This window comes from Megachile rotundata, chromosome 14 (assembly GCF_050947335.1).
Source record: "Megachile rotundata isolate GNS110a chromosome 14, iyMegRotu1, whole genome shotgun sequence".
Classification (NCBI taxonomy): Eukaryota; Metazoa; Arthropoda; class Insecta; order Hymenoptera; family Megachilidae; genus Megachile; species Megachile rotundata.
In genome coordinates this window covers 8,893,980-8,910,141 of record NC_134996.1, presented here as the reverse complement: position 1 = coordinate 8,910,141, position 16,162 = coordinate 8,893,980, and the positions used below count along the sequence as shown (strand labels likewise).

Below are 16,162 nucleotides of genomic sequence, written 5' to 3'. Positions count from 1 at the left end.
CTTGAAGAAATTATACAATTTTTGAAGTTATAAGAATGAAATAATTGTGAGATAAAATTTAAGTTACAAGACAGAATAGATTTTTAGAAAATTATGAAACAAAATTTTTCTTGAAAAAATTACATTATTTTTGATATATGAAATAATGTTAAGAAATGTGCTAATAATTTATTGCAAATTGATTTCTTGATAAAAAAGGAAGAAAAAGATTTTTACTTACACTGACTTTTTAAACAGTGTTACATTTATAAATATTGAAAGTACTAATTGTTTAAAAATTATTATATTTTATTTTATGTAAGTGAAAATCTTTTGCTTACAAATATTTTCAAACTTAAATAAACAAATTAAATTTTGTAGTAAATCTAGCTTAAAAAATAATTTGTTTTTACTGAATAATTTGCTGTTATTAAAAATAATTTATTTCTTTGAGAAGTACATTATTATCTAGAAATATAAAATAATTACTTCAAATATACACACTGATAAAAGTCTCTATGTAATTTCAATAAATTTTTAATTTTGTCAATTTTTAATATTTAAAACTTACGATTAAAAGTTTTGAATTTATGTCAATAAATGAACTTGATATATGTATACTTGTAAAGGGGGTAGTTTTGGCGCGATCTGATGGTAAAGAAGTTCTAGGGAATTTCAGAAGATCAGTGCGCCATCGGACGGCGAGCAGCGGAAGCTTTCAAAGCTCTGCTACGAAGACAAACGAACTTTGGAAGAATCCGCTGCTTGCAATTACCCTTTTGGTACAGGGTTGTAGATTTACCGACCAGACGATTGCATCGACTTATAAATATTCTAAAATTTTTTTATTATGAAGTTTTATTTTGTTAAAAGTAGTTTTAGCTTGAGTTTTACAACCTTTTCTGATAATTGATACTTGTTTGAGAATTTAATATTGATATATTTGATTTAATTTTCTTTAAATTCTTTGTATCATGAGGCGGTATATTTGACTATTAAGCGAAATGATATAAAATCAAATTTAATGATGTTAGAATAAAAGTTAAAATAAAATAACCATTGATATTGATTTTGTACGTTGACTATTATAAAGTTTAGAGAAGTGTACAACTTTTCAAATATTTATTTTTCAAACATATTTCAGAACTTGCATATTGCATATTTATAAAATTAACTTATATTTTTCTTTAATAGAAATTAATCTACTGTCACTACTATTAAAATTAACTACTATTACTATTAAAGTTAAATTAGTATCGAAATTTTACCTTGAATTTAAATTTTAACTTGAACTAATTTGTATTAAATGAAAATAGTGCAATGAATTTGTCCTTCATTTTATTAGACTAATGACATATTCGGTTCGATATTCCAATTCAAGAGCTTTGTACAAATTTAAAATTAAATATTAAATTAATAGGAGGAATTGGTTAATTTTCGAGGGGAGTCCACTTCTCATTGCAGAAGCAACTTGTGAACGTGTGCAAGTGACGTTTCATTAAATATTGAACCTGAAACTTGAATGTAATACAGAGTAGAAACTTGAAGGATGTTCCTTTAGATACTATAAAAAGTAAATCATGTAGAATTGCTGTGAAACAACCCTTAACGAAACCTTGTTGCTTCGAATTATATTTAAATATTTATTTTTATTAGTAACTTAATATTTTTCTGTAATTTAATAATATCATGTTATATACATATATAATACAGTACATTTTGAGACCTCTAAATCTTTTTTATTTCAAGTGATACATTTTTAAAATGTACTTTATCAAATTTCTGAATTCCTAAATTAAAGAATACGTCGTTACTCAATATATCGCCATTTTCTGTTTTGACGCCCACAATACTCATCACAGTACTTATGTATACATACATATACGCGTATTTAAATATAAAGATCATTCTATATCGGGATTTGATTATAAATCGAATTGATTTTCATATTTCCGGCTTCGAATTGCATATGAAAAGAGCAACCGTCAGTTTTAAATGCAAATATCTGACAGTGCAATAAAATAGAGCTGTTGCTATTATCTTTGGACTGACACACCTTGCATGAGAACAAAATCCAGAAACAAAATTACGATCTTTTTAAATCACTAAAGTAATTAGTCATTCAATTTGTAAGTTTTATTTATAGTACAATGAGAGTTACAAATAATTCATCAATAAATTACTGTATTAATTATGTTACAAGAATTATTGTGTCAGTGTGTAATAATACTAAATTTGATATTTAGTGTAATTAGTATGGGTCGATACCATATTTGATGTTTAGTATGACTAGTGTATTAAAGTACTGAATTTAATATTTAATATAATTAGTATACTAGAATATTAAATTTAATACTTGATGTAATTAGAAGACTAAAGTACTAAGTTTAATATTTAATGCAATTAGTATATTAAAATATCAGATTAAATATATAATATAATTACTGTACAGAAATACTAAAATGTTGAAATAGTAAAATACTGAAACACTAAATATTGAAACACTAAAATACTGAAACACTGAAATACTGAAAAACTGAAATACTGAAGCACTGAAATACAGAAACACTGAAATACTGAAACACTGAAATACTGAAACACTGAAATACTGAAATACTAAAATACTGAAATACTAAAATATTGAAATACTGAAATACTGAAACACTGAAATAGTGAAACACTAAAATACTGAAATATTGAAATACTGAAATACTGAAATACTGAAACACTGAAATAGTGAAACACTAAAATACTGAAATATTGAAATACTAAAATACTGAAATACTAAAATACTAAAATACTGAAATACTGAAATACTGAAATACTGAAATACTGAAATACTAAAATACTAAAATATTGAAATATTGAAATATTGAAATATTAAAATATTGAAATACTAAAATACTGAAGCACTAAAATATGGAAACACTAAAATACTGCAACACTAAAATACTGAAATACTGTAATACTAAAATACTGAAATACTAAAATACTAAAATACTAAAATACTAAAATACTAAAAGACTAAATTTCATATTTAATATAATTAGTATACTACAACACTAAATCTCACATCTATTACTACATAAATCACATTTCAATTACTATATTAAAATACTAAATTTCATATCTAATACAATTAATATTATAACATTTCACATACTTTAATCAATACCTTACAAAAAATTAAAAATACGAACATCATTATAGGTTCATCTCACAAAAAATTAGCTAAAAATTAAATTACAACAATTACACACAGTAGCTTGTACAACTTAATTAATTCTCGTGCTAATTAACATTTTAAAGGTCGCACGTGTGCAGTAATATAATTCAGTCGTAATGAAAATAAAAAATTAGTTTCTTTCAAGGTTTTTTTCCTACGTTCATTTGGCTCCCATTATATTTCGTATTATTAGAATTCACAGTTTGTCGAGAATATATTTTTTGAAGTTACAGAGTTAGACGCTGGGAAGATTTTTTCAAGGAAATTCTAACGAGCACTTGGCCTTATAAGACGTGCTACAGTTACCGGAGACATTTTTAATATTTTATGAAAGAAATTAAGGGCAAAAATTGTAAGCTGCGTTTTTTTGAATATTTTGTTAAAAGCTCGTTCAAAAATAATTTATGTAAATTGTCAATTTTAACGATAATTAATATCAAATTTGGGAATTTACAAAATTTCATATTCCTTAATTAAAGAATTTACGAATTTTAAACATTGATTATCAAATTTTTAACTTTGCAAATTTAGAGATTTTTGTGGCTGCACATTTCAAAATTTGTTAGTTATAAACTTTATGGATTTTCAAAATTAATTCACAAATTTTTCTATTAGTAAATTTGGAGATATTTAAAGTTGCACTTTGCTCAGTCATCAAGTCATTAAATTTCCAAGACTTCCTCTAAAAAAATTGGTAAATAATTTATCAATTTACCAATTCTGAAAAATTTTAAAAATTAAAATACCTCCACCATCTACATTTCCCATTTCTGCAATATACCGAGAGTCTAAGTCCATCGCAACCCAAACCCGATAGCATCCAAAATAATGTAAACACTTTTCCTACTTTTTTCCGTAAACTTTAGTCGCGGGTCTGGTTTTAATGCGAAGTTTTATAAAGAGACATTTCATCCGTAAAATCTAAGCAGCGTAAAAGTCCATTCTGGTCTCCTGTGTCCTCGTATATCCGGTTGTTTTACGAGCACAAGTTTTACCTTCCGCAGAATACGAGGCGATCTTCAGCGCTGGTCACAGGCGGCTAGAGCGTAGCGTAAGTGGAAAAACTCGTTATAGTCAGCCGTCGCTGGCCGGTCAAGTAGTGTCGGTGCGTAAAAAAGGCAAACTCGCGGCGAGAGGTGCTTTTTGGTAAAACATATTTGATTCATGACCGATTAACTTCCGCACTCACGAATTAAGGGTACATCGATGGAACGGGCATAGGACTGAGTTTATTGAGGGTGCAGCACGTTTGTGGTGCAAGTTTTTGGAAACCACAAAAATTAATATTTTTTTTTTACTTTCACGTAGAACGTTCAAAAATTTAGGAATTCAATGATTCGAAGATTTAAAGAGTCATATTTTGGAAAATTCGAATATTTGGGAATTCGAAAACTCACGAATTGAAGATTCAAAAATTGGAAAATTTAGCAATTCCAATACTTAAAAATTCAAAATTCAAGTATTCAATTATTAGGATATTCAAAACCTTCAGAAGTCTAAAAATTCCAAAATTGGAAAACTCCTAATTTCCACATTTTCAATATTCAATTATTCAATTATTCAATTACTCAATTATTCAATTATTCAATTATTCAATTATTCAATTACTCAATTATTCAATTATTCAATTATTCAATTATTCAATTATTCAATTATTCAATTATTCAATTATTCAATTATTCAATTATTCAATTATTCAATTATTCAATTATTCAATTATTCAATTATTCAATTATTCAACTATTCAATTATTCAATTATTCAATTACTCAATTATTCAATTATTCAATTATTCAATTATTCAATTATCCAATTATCCAATTATTCAATTATTCAATTACTTAATTATTCAATTATTCAGCTACTCGATTATTTGATTATTAATTATTCAGTTTTTCCATAGTTCAATTGTTCAATTGTTCAATTGTTCAATTGTTCCATTGTTCCATTGTTCCATTGTTCAATTGTTCAATTGTTCAATTGTTCAATTATTCCACTTTTCAGTTGTTCAATTATTCAATTAGACCATTATTCAATTGTTCAATTGTTCAATTATTGAACTGTTGAAGTATTCAATTGTTCAATTGCTTATTTGTTAAAGTATTCAATTGTTCAATTGTTGAATTAGTCAATTATTCAATTGTTCAATTGTTGAATTAGTCAATTATTCAATTGTTCAGTTGTTCAGTTGTTCAATTATGCAATTATGAAATTATTCAATTATTCAATTATTCAATTATTCAATTGTTCAGTTGTTCAGTTGTTCAATTATGCAATTATGAAATAATTGAATTATTCACTTATTCAATTGTTCAATTGTTCAATTGTTCAATTATTTAATTGTCTAATTGTTGAAGTGTTTAATTGTTCAGTTCTTCAATTGTTCAATTATTGAAGTGTATAATCGCTCGATTGTTCAATTGTTCAATTGTTTAACTGTTTAATTGTTTACTTGTTTAGTCGCATAAGTATTTAATTCTTCAACAACTTAAACATTCAATTATTCAATTACTACTTCAGACAATCAGTCAATTATTCAAGTCTTCCAAAATTTTGACGATCAAATATTCACAACTGCAAATATTCAAAAAGTGCTCCTCAAAAATTTGAAAGTTCGTAACTCGAACATTCACAAATTTGAAACTACAAAATTGAAAAGCAGACGAACATCACGTAAAGCAGCAAATAAGTAGGATATAAGTAATCAAACCCGTATGCATATTTCCTCGTCCAAAATGAGCCCGCGTCGCATCCGATTGCGCACAAAAGCAGCGCGTCCGTTGCGTGCTGTCGGGCTGCAAATAGCGCGGTGAATTTACCGCGACGAACGAGAAATCCCGGGCGAAAAAAGGGGACAACTGGCACAACGGTGAAAAATTGAAGGGGCCAATTACGTTCTTATGTTGAAAAAACACGATTGTTGAAACGCGCCGCTGTCCGTTAACGAGTTTCCCCACCTACGATGCAATGAATATATTCCTTTCCTCAGAACAGAAAAATTGTTCTGTTTTATCCGTTTCCTGTTTCTTTTCCCATCGCTTTCTGATGGCGTCGTTTGCATGCCAACCTTTTGCAAATTATTGACTACGCGATAATGAAAAATGCGTTCCTGTTACAAACGAACGTGTGGCTTAAAAAGTTTCAGATTGCTTCGAATTCGTAACGAGGTCTGTTTGAAACGAGAGGATTTTCGAGCTTTTGCGAATTTTGTGTTACATTTGATTTTACATGAATTTCGAAGTGGTTTGGTTGGGATTTAACTTTGTGCGTTTATCGTGCGTGTATAAATTATTTTAGCAATTTTGTGGAAGCTGTTTTGCAACCTTTCAGTTAACTTAAATAATATTTTTAATTAATTATTTATTTAGTATCTTTAATGTACACCTTTAATTAATATTGTCTTTCAGTATTGTCAGAGAATATTTTTAATTAATATCCGTATTTAATATCTTTAATTAATACCTATAATTAATATTCGTTTCAATTTCTGTTAGAGTTTATAATCATTTAATATCTTGCTGTTTAATTCAATACTTTGGACTGCTTAAATTGTGATTATAATTTTAGTGATATTCTGTTGTGTGATTGTTAGCCATGCTGGTATTTACGCACGATAAATATACGAGGAACATTATAATAGCATTGTGCACGAACTATGCTAATATGCAGCAAAAATAAGTAAACTAAAATATGGACATAATTTATGCACCGTATAATAAATAATGCATTAATATACTACAAAAGAATAACGAAAAACTTCATACTTCAATATGCAAATTTTCAAATTTTTACAAGTTTGAAATTACTTAGAAAATTTTTCTTATTAGCAACTAATTGTATGAACAAACATTCTGACCAATTTTTAATGAACAAACACTTCACTCGTTAATAAAAAATTATCAAATTAATGAAAAATTGTTAAAATAATAATGAACCGATATAAAATAATATTTTCAGACTAAAGCACTCTGCTATTAAGTTTTAAATTGCAACGCACACCAACAGGTGTCAAATTACGCACAAACGAGCGAACCGTCAAACAAATAACTCAAACCGAGCAATATTTACAGCCCTAACCTTTCTTATCAGGTCACGAGCCGCAATATTCACCGACATCGTCTGCCTGGGACAAAATATTCTAACAAAGATTAATAACACGCAATGGTAGATTAAGCTGAAGCGGGAAGACAAGTATAAAGTCGTTGTTTCGTGCAATCCACCTTAGCTACGAGAAATATTTAATCTCAAGCCGCTCGAATACACGCAAATGCCTGCACGAATGGTTCACTGTTTTATTTTCTGTTCGTCGCTGTATAAATGAATATGTGTACATTCGTGTGTTTGTGGAGATCGTATAAAAGGGGAAGGAGTTGGAAATATATGAGTGTACACTCCCGTTCATAAGTAGTAATACAACCTATATAAGTAGTAAGACACTCACCGTTGACAAACCACAAGTTGGCGCGAGGTGAAAAGTAGAAGAAGCTTCCCATTATCAATAGTTGCAGTTATATTTCAGTAAATAAGAATAATAATGACATTAACAACTGTTGAACGTATGTAGCGCTATCTCACTCACTCTCGAGACGTTAGCCGACTATCATTTGGAGGTTAGGAAGCTTTGGAATAAAGTGATTCGAAGTTTTGAGAAGATGTACGTTTCGAAATTTGGCGCTTTAGTTTTAGAAATTTTGAATATTCGTAGCTTTGGAATTTGGGAGATCGAAAGGTAAGAAGGTTGAATGATCGAATTTAGAATGATCGAAATGTGCAAAGGTTAGGACTTTCCAAAATTGGAATTCAGGAACGTTGGGACATTGGAAAGTTGAAACTTTGGGTGATTCAAACTTTGGAAAGAAGGTTGGAACATAGGAAAGGTTGGGACTTTGGAAAGTTAGAACAGCGGAAGGTTGGAACTTTGAAAGATTGAACCTTCGGATGATTGAAACTTTAGAAGATGAGTACTTTGGAGGGTTGAAACGTTGCATGGTTGGGACTTTGGAAGGTTGAAAATTTGGGAGGTTGGATCCTTGGAAGCTTGGGACTATCAGGAGTTGGTACTTTGGAAGGTTAGAACTTTGGAGGGTTGGAACTTTGGAAGGTTGGATCCTTCGAAGGTTAGAACTTTGGAAGGTTGAAACTTTGGAAGGCTGGAACTTTGGAAGGTTGGATCCTTGGGAGGTTAGAACTTTGGAAGGTTTGATCCTTGGAAGGTTAGAGCTTTGGAAGGTTGGAACTTTGGAAGGTTAGAGCTTTGGAAGGTTGGAACTTTGGAAGGTTAGAACTTTGGAAGGCTGGAACTTTGGAAGGTTGAAACTTTGCAAAGTTGGAGCTTTGAAGGGTTGGAACTTTGGAAGGTTGGATCCTTGGAAGGTTAGAGCTTTGGAAGGTTGGATCCTTGGAAGGTTGGATCCTTGGAAAGTTAGAACTTTGGAAGGCTGGAACTTTGGAAGGTTAGAGCTTTGGAAGGCTGAAACTTTGGAAAGGTTGGATCCTTGGAAGGTTAGAACTTTGGAAGGTTGGATCCTTGGAAGGTTAGATCTTTGGAAGGTTGGATCCTTGGAATGTTAGAACTTTGGAAGGTTGGAACTTTGGAGGGTTGGAACCTTCCAAGGTTGGATCCTTGGAAGGTTAGAACTTGGGAAGGTTGGATCCTTGGAAGGTTAGATCTTTGGAAGGTTGGATCCTTGGAAGGTTAGAACTTTGGAAGGCTGGAACTTTGGAAGGTTGAAACTTTGCAATGTTGGAGCTTTGGAAGGCTGGAACTTTGGAAGGTTGGATCCTCGGAAAGTTAGAACTTTGGAAGGTTGGAACTTTGGAGTGTTGGAACTTTGGAAGGTTGGATCCTTGGAAGGTTTGAACTTTGGAAGGTTGGATCCTTGGAAGGTTAGAACTTTGGAAGGTTGGAACTTTGGAACATCGGATCCTTGAAAAGTTAGAACTATGAAAGGTTGAAACTTGAGAATGATAATAATTGTTATGCGACCGCCAAAAACACATATGAGGCGTCCATTTTTCTGTTCTGACCAATTGTACTACTCTTCACGCACCAACTCGTGTGTTAACATCGATTCATCACATATGAACTGTGTGCGTCACAAGTGCGTCACATCATCATATCCCAAAGGCTTAATACAACAATTTGAAATAAATATTTTTTAACGAAATCTATAGTGTCATTCGTAAGATGTATGAATATAAAAGTATACAATAAACATGTGTGTTAGCCTCTTCACGCGCCACCTCGTGGGTTGACATCGGTACTTATGGACGTAGATGTACATGAGCATACGTAAACCAGGGAATAATATAACAAATTTCACGGTAGCACGAAAGGTAAATTATTATTATTATTTCATTCCAACGACCAGGGAGAAGGAAAAAGGACAGGGTGTTTCTGCCATCGGTCGCAGAAATAAAACCTTAATCTTCGTGGGGAAATTTGATATTCCTCTTTGTAATGGAATTTAATCATCCTATTTATGCGGGTGTTTGATATTTCTTTGATCTGTGTGGTAAAATTTTGTGCAATTGCAAACTTTTGTGCAATTGCGTAAAGTATGGATGTACAGGTGCATAATGAAGAGTTCGTGATTTTTGTGGGGTGTGGAAACGTGGAATGATGACAGTATTAATTTTTAAAAATTTGTCAAATGTAGAATTTAAATATTTAGAGCTACGGTAATTGAGGAATCTACAAATTTGGAAGTTTAGTAGTTTAATTGAAAAATTTAAGAAGTCGAAACATTAGAAATCAAAAGACATAAATTTACAATTTTCCAAATGTATTAAAAATAAACTATACAATATATGATATTTTAAGCTGAAATTTCATTTCACAGACTTCACTAATTGAATTTTTATTTCATAATAAATGTGATTACTATTTTATGAAGGTAATACAATAAAGACAGTTTATAATTAAAAATGTTTAATTATAAAACATATACTATAAAATGAACGAAAAACGGTGGAATAATATAATCACTGAGACACTTGATATGGTAATTAAAATTGCATGCCCCAGTTATGAACACATAATAATTGTCTCCTAATTAGTTGAACAAGATATAAAATCTTCTATAAACGTCAGAAAACTCGTATTGGATTTTTATTTATATTACTAACTGAACGAATAAATCTTAAATCTTGACTACACATTATTATAATTGCACTGTGTTCTCGATAAGTAACAAGATTTAAAAAAGTGACTTATTACCATGTTATTAACATAATTTAGTCTATATGAAATTTGACTTCTTCAAATAGAAATTATTTCCTCAAATTGATGCTGCAACTGTATTATTACCATATTATTACCATAGTCTATTCTACGTATAACTTCACTTTCTCAAACTGAAAGCAAACGTGGTTGATGTCGAGGTACCAGCAAAAATGGGGAAAACATTTTGAAATTTACAAAGTGTGTTACAAAAATTACAAAAAAATAAATAATAAAATATGTAACAAAAATTTCGAAGAAATATAATAAAATATGCTACAAAAATTACAAAAAAGGAATAATAAAATATATTACAAAAATTATAAAAAAAAAATGATAAAATATGTTACAAAAATTACAAAAAAAAAAATAATAAAATATGTTACAAAAATTACAAAAAAAAAATAATAAAATAGGTTCGAAAAATAATATTTCTGTAAAGCCCTAACCTAATTTACAAGGTGTATCCATAAAAGTATGTGTCTCAAGACTCACCTGAATGCGTTAATAATTCCGTATCGATTTAATCTCTCGAAGCCCGCTTCCGCGATAAAATATCTCCCTGACACGCGAGAAGATGAATTTTTGAAGTATAGTATTTCAATTTCTTGCTTCAAATTAGTAATTCAATATTCGCGATATTTAAGACACTTTTCTTACTACGGTTTCGAATTACTTCCAAAGCGATATCTAATACCACGCAATGTTTCCCGCGAGTTTTCCCACAGAAAAACCGGTGTAGAAGGAGCGAATTTATTAAAAAGTTTCGTACTAGAGTATCAAAAGGGTACGATGTCGAAGTTGAAAAAGTCGTTGCTGTGGCCGAAGTACATTCGATCCAAGTTTCCGTTTGGCTGCTTAGGGAAATGAAACGAGGGGCAATAAGGTAAGAATTGCATAACATACATAATTCCTAGTGGAATTACTCGTTGATAAAGCTGGCTGAGGGGTTTGAGAAATTGCGCTGGGTAGAACTCAGGATAGGCCAAATCGATTTTCCACTTTGTAATTGCTGCGATATTTCCTCGATTTATTCTCAACTTCTCTCAGCAAATCGTGCGAAAATTATACTTTCTTCAGCTGCAATTATAGTTTTATCTCTTGTAAATCACTCTGAGAATTTATTGAAAGGGATATTGCTTGAGAGTAAATGGCGTAACTGGCATAAGTGGCATAAGTGTGTATAAAATTCGTATGTGACATATGAGTGTGTACAATATTAGAGGATTTGATACAAATTGCATTATATATTTTCTTTTTTAGCGAAGGTCTTTTTATACAGGGTGTCTAACAACTGGTGTAGGTCTTCGAAATGGGGTAGTTGACCTGAAATGAGGGGTACTTGATTCTGAATAAGATTTCCCTTTGCAAAAATGGGATTTGAAGCTCCGTTTGTGAACTATTAAGGAAAAACACGGACCAATCAGAGCGCGAGTTTACGCATGCGCACACGCGAGAGCGATAAGTTCGAGCTAGCGGCTGAGTAGTAAATGCAATGTATAGTATATTCAACGCTTGGTGAGTGCAACGCGTACGAAATCAATGCGTGGTGAATGTAACGCGTGGTAAATACAAGGCGTGGCAAGTACTATGCGCGGTAGGTGCAGCACGTGGTAAGCAACGCGTGATAAATTCAATGCATGGTAAATACAACGCGTGGTAAGTATAATGCGTGGTCAATACAACGCGTGGTAGGTGCAGCACGTGGTAAGCAACGTGTGGTAAATTCAATGCGTGGTAAATATAACGCGTGGTAAATACAATGCGTGGTAAAGAACGCGTGGTAAATACAATGCGTGGTAAATGCAACGCGTGGTAAATATAACGCTTGGTAGGTGCAGCACGTGGTAAGCAACGCGTGGGAAGTGCAGCACGTGGTAAATACAGCGCGTGGTAAGTGCAGTACGTGGTAAAGAACGCGTGGTAAATACAGTGCGTGGTAAATACAACGCGTGGTAAATATAATGCGTGGTAAATACAACGCGTGGTAAATATAATGCGTGGTAAATACAACGCGTGGTAAATATAATGCGTGGTCAATACAACGCGTGGTAGGTGCAGCACGTGGTAAGCAACGTGTGGTAAATTCAATGCGTGGTAAATACAACGCGTGGTAAATACAATGCGTGGTAAAGAACGCGTGGTAAATACAATGCGTGGTAAATACAACGCGTGGTAAATGTAACGCTTGGTAGGTGCAGCACGTGGTAAGCAACGCGTGGTAAGTGCAGCACGTGGTAAATACAACGCGTGGTAAATGCAGTACGTGGTAAAGAACGCGTGGTAAATACAGTGCGTGGTAAATACAACGCGTGGTAAGTGCTACGCGCTCGGCCGCTAGCTCGAAGCTGTCGCTCTCGCGTCTGCGCATGCGTTCCTCACGCTCTGATTGGTCCGTGTTTTTCCTTAATAATTCAGAAACGAAGCTTCATACCCCATTTTTGCAAAGGGAAATCTTATTCAGAATCACCTCAGCCACCTCCCGTTTCAAGAACCTACTATTTGAGATATCCTGTAGAAATTGATATTCTCATAAATTTGTCATTACAAAATTTATATCGTTACAAAGTAAAAATATAAACCATGTCCCATACTAGGTATATGTTGCTTGATACTACATAGTATTATATATTATATTCACACCATTTCTAGTGCATTATATATTGTAACGAAGAAAAATGGATCCAATTCTTTCCCATATGTCAGTGTACTCACGCAGAGAAATGCGTCCGAAACGCAGTCGAAAAATAACATCGTACGAAATAAATGAAGAAAAATGATATTACCTGTTCTATTACTTAAGTTTTTAAAATGTGCCATATTTTTATTTCCGTTTATATATAAAAACATTAAAAATTCTTTTTTGAAATGAAAAAATTTGTCGATAATAGCTCAAGGCGAAATTATAGCATGTTTATCTTCAATGTCGTCGAGATTCTAGTAAATATCGTGAAAGACATTCTCATGATGCGCTACGAGGAGAAGGTTGAGTATTGGACTTAAAAAGTGCTTCGTCGACTCAATGGAAATTCGTTACTCCTCACTTAGTTAGCGGACTACTAAACGCTTAAAGGGACTATGTCCTTGTAAATTACGTACAAGCAGCGATGACAAAAAGTCTTAAAGAATTGTTAACAATACTCTTAATTGTACCTGTTATTAATTACCGAGAATCGGATTATTGAAGTTGCCTTTGACTTGCGGCATTTTGAACTTCTTGTGAATACATAATGGTAGATAAATGGTAATTTAATGGTAAATTGTTATTTGAAAGAAATAACACTTTTATTTTGTCTTTGAAACATTAATTTAATTTCGTTTAAAAAATTTTCTCTTTTAATATAAAAGCAGTATTATTTAAAAAATGTTTCACTGTTTATGAATATTTCATTCTTTTCAGTATTAAAGCACTGTTTTCAAAAAATTGTTATTCTTCGCAGACTTCTGTTCTGGAATATGCAATGACTTGTATGCTACACGTTTATTCCTTTCATGTCAAAATTAATTTCCTTTCGTTATAATTAAAAGTTAACTAATGAAATTTAACATTTTATAATGAAATGAGTTTTGAATTTTTAATCTCAGAAGAAACTTGTTAATATTATAATTAAATGAGCGTTCGAATTTTTGTTTTCAAAATGAACAGACTATAATTATAATAAAATTAGTATTCAAATTTTAGATCTTAAAATAAATCTACTAAAATTATAATAAAATGATTTTTCAAATTTTTAGCCATAAAATAAAACTTGTCAATGCTATAATAAAATGAGAGTAAAATAAAATTTTTTATTTTAAAATAAACCTCCTAAAATTATAATCCGATGATTTTTCAAATTTTTAGTCATAAAATGAAACTTGTAATACTATAACAAAATGAGTGTTTAAATTTGTAATTTTAAAGGAACATTAAAATTATAATAAAAAGATTCCTCAAATTTTCAATCAAGCCTTAAATTTTTTAAAATAACAATAAAACAAGTAATTCAATCTTTTTAATTTATTTTACAACAATTACACCATTTTATTATACAAAGCAAAATTTATGCAGTAAATCGTTTAAAACTTGCATTTCCATATCACAGACCGCAAAGCTGAATAAAACCAGCGTCCAAATTTTTCTTTTTTCCAATTTACAGAAATTGATGTGAATCAGTTTTTGTTCTGGCAAACTTTTATTTTTCCCAGTTTTTATTTTTTTACCTTTCGTTAACGGACTAACATACGAAATAAAAACGTTTCATACCTTTTTCGCAATTGTCGAACTTTATCTAACAATGCATTGTTCTTTCGAACGTTTGATTAATACAAATCTGATAAGCTTTATTATGGAAAAACTGTAGGTATACTTTTTCGATACGTAAACTGCAACATATTCAAAAATTTTAGGGAAAGGATTATGAAGGATCGTGTAGGGGTATTGTCATGGACAACTCTGATATTTCAAAGCCTTTTTGCAAACGGAGATTTAATTAAATAGAGCTGTAAATGAATGAAAAGATAATACAGCACAAAATAGAGGGCAGCTTTTTTCCTAGACAATGAAACATGGGGAAGTTTCATATCATTGAAATGTCGGGTAATTTTTATAGAAGAATGTTATCGAATTTTTAAAATAATAATAAATGAAATTTTGTGAAGAAGGGTATGTTTTTGGTGGAAAGTGGATTAACTCATTTTGCTGTGTGTTTCAATAATTTATCTCGAGGTTTGGTGTAAATAATCATTCTTTAGGAATGGAATTTTAGATGAAAGTACATATGAACTCAATGAATCTCATCTTTGAGTTGAGCACACAATCATGTTACAAAGCTTAATGTATGTACACTACGAAGTAATGTAGGGTTTCTTTGGACAGGAACTAGTTGGGGTGTAGTTTCCTCACAACTTCCTCGAGAACTTGATATGTGGATTTGGATTTTCAAGATTTTTAATGAACTAATTGCTATGGTTTGATGTTTGATTATTTGAGGGCGATAAGTTTCGAAATTTATTAATTTTCCATTTTCACATTTTCTGGTATTCTGGTTTTCCGGTTTTCTGGTTTTCTGGTTTTCTGGTTTTCTGGTTTTCTGGTTTTCTGGTTTTCTGGTTTTCTGGTTTTCTGGTTTTCTGGTTTTCTGGTTTTCTGGTTTTCGGGTTTTCTGGTTTTCCAATTTTCCAACTTTCCAATTTCCCAATTTTCCAATTTTCTAATTTCCTCGTTTTCCAATTTTCCAAATTTTCATATTTCCAATTTTCCAATTTTTTAATTTTTCAATTTTCCCATTTCCCAATTTCCCAATTTCCCAATTTCCAAATTTCCAAATTTTCCAAATTTCCCAATTTTCCGAATTTCTAATTTGTCAATTTTCCAATTTCCAAATTATTAAATCCCCAAATTCTCAAATTCCCAAATTCTTAAATCCCCAAATTAGCAAATCCCCACATTCCCGAATGCCCAAATTCTAAAATCCCCAAATTAGCAAATCCCCAAATTCTAAAATCCCCAAATTCTCAAATCCCCAAATTAGCAAATCCCCAAATTCTCAAATCCCCAGATTCTCAAATGCCCAAATTCTCAAATCCCCCAATTCTAAAATCCCCAAATACTCAAATCCCCAAATTTTCAAATTCCCAAATTACCAAAGCCCCATATTCCAAAATCCCCAAATACACAAATCCCCCAAATTCCACATCCCTAATTTAGAAATTTCCTAAAAGTCATTCTATAATAACCCCACCTACAATTATTGA

The 16,162-nt window shown here is 31.2% G+C and overlaps 1 protein-coding gene across 9 annotated transcripts in view; it reads left to right on the top strand.

Moving 5' to 3' along the window:
* Window positions 1–16,162, top strand: part of CASK (peripheral plasma membrane protein CASK) — a 404,924-nt gene that overhangs the window by 285,453 nt on the left and 103,309 nt on the right. The gene's annotated exons all lie outside the window — the stretch shown is intronic.